Raw genomic sequence first — 5,226 nt, 5'->3', positions numbered from 1 at the left:
GTGCGTTTCTCCCGGGAAGAGGGGAGCGAGGCCAGGAGGCTGTGGGGCTGGACGTAACCGGGTAGCTGCGGACAGACTAGTTGAGGCAAACGCCGTCCTTGCTGGCGCCGGGTGGCCTGGCGCGCGGCGTTGTGGGGCGGGCGGGGGCGACTCTGGCTGCCCTGAGAGCTCTGGAGTCGGAGGTGGAGGGGCGCCTGCGCGGCGTGCGAGCCGCGGGTCGCGGGAGGCAGCACCCCAGGGCGGCCCACGGCGAGCCAAGGGCTGGGGCGCTGGCCGCGCGGAACCGACCTTGCCCGGCAGGTCCACACCCTCCTGGCCCGGTGCTGCCAAGTCCACGAACCGTGCAGCATCCTGTGCCGTCTTTGCCTGCCTCGCCTTTGGAAGGCGGTGGTGATGTTTCCTGGCTTGGGCCACGCTTCTCGTTCAGCAACTTTTCTAGAAATTTCAGCCCATATTGACAAGCTCAGAGATTGCCAACTAGAGTTTATTTCAGTCTCGTTCTTAGAAGGAGATTCCCGGGGTTTGCCTGTGTTCCCAGGAACGCTTGGCTGAACCTCAAGCCTTATATTTTACCGAGTTTGATTTTTTTCCAGTTCGGTGCTTGGCATTTTGTTACCAGTTTTTGCCATGTTGTGTCGTTGCTATTGAATATATGGTTTTGCTAAAACTCCTAACTCATCAGGCAACAACCCGTAGTTGCTTTTCAACGTTTATTTATCCGTGAGTAGTTAGACTATTTCCTTCCTACTTTAGAACTGTCAGTGATGTGTTCAAATATGTGTGTCGAATTGTCTGGCTCAAATTCAAGGTAAACTATACGACATTTGGAACATTACCAATTTAAGACTATTGGCTTTTGTAGAATTCCAGAAATTTGAAGTTATAAAATCATTTTGCAGTGTATTTATTCTATGCTGAGAAACTATATTCCCTGTACAACTGGTCATTACAATCCTTCCATGTAAAAATCGAATTAAGTAAGTCTGCCTCTCACATTACCACCAATTATATTTTATTGTATAGAACTTTCTTTTCTAGGCTACATATTTTGCTCTTTAAACTGGCTAGAAATGGTGCTGGTATTCATTTTGAGGGTCATGCTTCACTCTTTTTAAGAGAACAGAAAAGTGAATAAGACTCTAGGCTTACCTCCCCCCCATGAAAGTTATTTCCCTTTTTAAGGAACACGAGATTTCACTTCAGCAAAACACCAGATCTAAGTTGTGTTACACAGTACTGTTTGCATCCAAGTATACAGAAAAAGCTTCCCTCCAAACTTGTTTTATGTATCATCTGTTAAATGTTAAACATAACAATTTTATGATGCATAAAATACATAAAAAAGATACTGAACAAATATATTATTTGTTAATGCTGAGCGTAATCTTGTGAGCCTATTAATTTTCTTTTCTTGCTCCTGTTTTTCTTTCTCTTTCCTTTGTCCTTTGTTCTAGGGTCCCCTCCCTAATAGTCTCAGCTATTAGTATTTTTCTTTAGTAGTGGCAAAGGTGGGCAAGCTGTCTACTACTGGATCCCCCTGAAAAGCTTGTAAACATACTGCTGAATCAGTGCAGATAAGAACTTGGCACCCTTAAACATGGGGGGAGGAAGAGAAGTTCTAGAATTTCACACAAGTTGGATATTGTGTAAGTTTACCTTTTGGTCTGCTCAGCAGTTGAGTTGTCTGTTTCTGCTTTTGTTGTTTTAAATGTGGTATTTATCAGATACCCCCCTCATCCATGACAGGGATAAGATGGGTGGGGTGCTGTTACATACATTTTACGTGAGAGACTTGAAAACTTAAAAAGTAGTTGATTTTAGTAAATGTATTCATTAAGTATCATTTCTTTGTTGAACATATATATCCATGCCTACACAAAATAAATGGCTTTGTCAGATCATGTCCCCTTTATGCTTCCAAAAAGTTTATTGCCTGGCACATGATACAACTTAGTTGAGGACAAGACCCACTCACGTAGCCTTTGCACTTCTTGAGAATGTAGAATGGCATCTCCTTCTAGGTCTAGAACAATCAAGTGCTCATTAAATACTAGCAGAATGATATTCAGTAAGTATTGGTTTTCTTTTTAATGTCAACTACAGTACAAGATTGTGGAGGAAAAGAATGTTACGACAGGAATGATTCCATGGTCATGGGACTTGGAGAGCATTGTGGGGGGTAAAGACAAAATAAAGCTCTACAAACAAAAAATTTTCAAAGAAAGATAAGGGCTGCATGAAAGCAGGGCACTCGAGCCAGATTGTAATAGGAGGGGGGGTGTTTACTGAGGACAAGTGGAAGGTTGCAGTAGCTGTTAATGTTATAAACTGAGTTTCCACGGGCAGCCATTTTTTTATAGTTTAAAATTACTTTCATAATTATGAAAACCTGCTCTCAGCTAACAGGCTGTACTCTGAAATTGGATTGGAGGTTTTATAACAAGTTCATTGGTAATTTTCCATCGAATCTTAATAGTTAACCGTAGCTTATGAACCTCTACACTCATTGATGTTTCAGACTTCATTTTCCTGTCTGATTTATACTTTTGTTCTGCCTTTGTGATCTCTCAGGTACCTGAACAAGGTATACTTGACTGCCCTGTTCTCCGTTTCTTGGACTATTCTTTATCCTGCTCTTAAAATACCTACTTCCTTCTTTTCTTCGGAGCTGGGTATAACAGCTCCTTCTTTGCTGACTTCCATCACTATTTAAAATATGTACATCCAGCTCCTTTCTGCCTCAGCACTTTATTTTCTGTAGTGTTACTGCTTGGTTACCAGGTTTTAGTATTGGCTGGGTGTGGGAGCTTAGACCATGTGTGTCTTGTTCACTATACTCACATAGTAGACATGTTTGGAACTGAGAACTTTTCTCTAGTAAATCCTACTTTGACTGGTATGTTTGTAGGCTAACCAACAGTAACTTTTACTTTGCTGGAGTTTTGTTGTTGTTATGATTCTAGTTTCTTATGTAGTAAGAAAAGATACTTTCTGTATACCTTTTTGGACATAGGCCTGACTGTACACAAAAATTTCAAGCAGTTCAGATACCTTTTGTTAATATTTGTAATGTCTTCCCAATTTCCATTGTCATGCTCTTTGATCTTCCTCTCCTAAACTTACTTTTGCTGCTATCCGATTCTTTGGCCTACGTTAGCTTTGAATTCAGAAACTCATGCTTTGTTATTTTCCCATTGGCAATAGCCCTTGGGATTGCGGAAGGAAAGGTGGAGGTGACCTGGAGCAGTGTCAGCAACCTCTCTGGCTGTTGGCATGAGTTGAAAGTAAAGTAGCCATCAGTATCTCAGGGGCTGCTTGTGCCTGAATTCGCATTTAGAGTGCTGTTACTAGTAACTTTACAGAGACAATGTTGCCAACTTGAAATGTTCAAAAACTCATTGTCTTTTTCAAATGTATGACTTACATAATGGCTAAATTAGAAACAATTTGTCAAAAATGTATTTTTTTAAATCAATAATAAAAGGTTAAAAGAAATTAGGTCATGAGGGGAAAATTCAGAAGGAAAGTATCAGTTTGTCAGCTAGTCCTATCAGTTTGTCAGTTAGTCCTGCCAAATGCTTAAACTTAAAACCATTAGGATCAGTTGCTTGTAGCTATTCAGTGCTAAAATAGGCTAGTCGCCTCTGTGTACTGCCTTTAAAAGACAATAAACAAATGACAAATGAGAATGAAACACACTGAGCCAATGAAGTAAAAATGGATCCAACTAAACTTTTATTTTTCTTTCAAGTGGAATTCCATAAGAGCGGATTGTAGATTGCCAAATATAAAAAAGTATCATCCAGTTTAACTATAAAAAAGTTGGCTACTATAGCCAAACATGATGACAGATGCCTATAATATTAACACTCAGGAGGCTGAGACTGGAAGATTGAAAATTCCAGGTCAGCATGGACTACCTAGCAAATTCTAGGCCAGCCTGAACATGCAGAGTGCTAACCCATCTCAAAATTTGAAGGGAGGAAGGAGAGAATAAAGAAATAAATTTAACTACTCTAAAGCTAGGTGTTTTGATGATTGTTAATCTGTCTTTCAATCTAAAGTGATAACATAGTTTTGTTTTAACATTATCTAAACATTGCTGTTGTACACCACCTCAGTTGCTTAAATTGAATCTGTTTATTCTTTTTTTTTCTTTTTCTTTTTTTTTTTCAGAGCTGAGGTCGTCGAACCCAGGGCCTTGTGCTTGCTAGGCAAGCACTCTACCACTGAGCTAAATCCCCAACCCGAATCTGTTTATTTTTTGGAGATTTTTTTATTTTTGAAATTTACTTAATGGTTTTTTTCTGAGTCAAAAATGGAAGATACATGATTAATGAATGATTGGCAGAGGTTTTAGATACAAAGTAACATTAAAGTTCTAGGATTTGATATATATATATATATATATATATATATATATATATATATATATATATATATCCATGTATCTAGAGAAGAGGCACTCACTGGTCTGTATGTGACAGTAACATTGTATCCAGTGCAAGGGTGTCTTTCCAGTCTGTGCTACTATCCACCTTCAACTTTTTCCACCTTTCCCTCTCAGTCTCTTCTCTAACCCATTATAAGGCAGCCCCTACTGCTCTCAGCCAAGACAGAATAAAGTGGATCCTGCCAAAGGAAGGGGGATGGGGAGGGCAACTGACTAGTTCCACTGTTGAGATACCTGAGACCATAGATCACATTATAAATTCCCATAGTGCTCTGTTTCTGGGAACTTTATATTGCTTCTTGAATAGTTTTAAACCAGAAGATCACAGAATACCTCTTGGTAGGTCCGGTTGGTTTTTTGCTGCTGCTGTTTTCCTTCCATCAAGATTATCCTTACTTTGTTTTGTTGTTAATCTTCTTGTGTTCTACTCCTATTCAGTAATGATGGGTTTTTCACGAGATTCTTACTTTTTTTCCTTTTCTCCCCATATTTAATCCCTTCAAGAACTTTCTGTTTTCTAGTTTTCAGACTTTGGCTTTAAGTGAAATTACATCTCTCACCTGAACTGCAGTCTTGATTTCACTGAAAACATCTCATACAAAAAGTTTTGTTTGTCAACTAGGCATAATGACATACACCTGTGGTCCCAGCTACTTTGGAGGCTGAGGCAAGAAAACTTGTATATTCAAGGCCAACTAATCTAGTTAAACATAACAAGATACTATCTTTTTATTGAAAAAAATTATTTTCATACAATATATATCGATCACACT

The 5,226-nt window shown here is 39.3% G+C and overlaps 1 protein-coding gene across 11 annotated transcripts in view; it reads left to right on the top strand.

Annotated features, from left to right (window-relative positions):
• Positions 1 to 5,226, top strand: part of Cept1 (choline/ethanolamine phosphotransferase 1) — a 42,065-nt gene that overhangs the window by 570 nt on the left and 36,269 nt on the right. For 2 of the 11 annotated variants that reach the window (XM_042279669.2, XM_076574779.1), the window contains exon 2: positions 1,455 to 1,646. The exons of 5 other annotated variants lie outside the window; for them this stretch is intronic. The gene's annotated coding sequence lies outside the window, so the exon portion shown is untranslated. Of the gene's footprint in view, positions 1 to 180; positions 721 to 1,454; positions 1,647 to 5,226 lie in introns of those variants that run through there. 4 more of the 11 variants (XM_042279671.2, XM_076574782.1, XM_076574780.1 and 1 more) reach the window with 3 other exon arrangements.

This window comes from Peromyscus maniculatus, chromosome 6, assembly GCF_049852395.1.
Source record: "Peromyscus maniculatus bairdii isolate BWxNUB_F1_BW_parent chromosome 6, HU_Pman_BW_mat_3.1, whole genome shotgun sequence".
NCBI classification, from domain to species: domain Eukaryota; kingdom Metazoa; phylum Chordata; class Mammalia; order Rodentia; family Cricetidae; genus Peromyscus; species Peromyscus maniculatus.
Note: the sequence above shows the minus strand (reverse complement) of the source record. Positions and strands in the feature narration are given on the sequence as shown.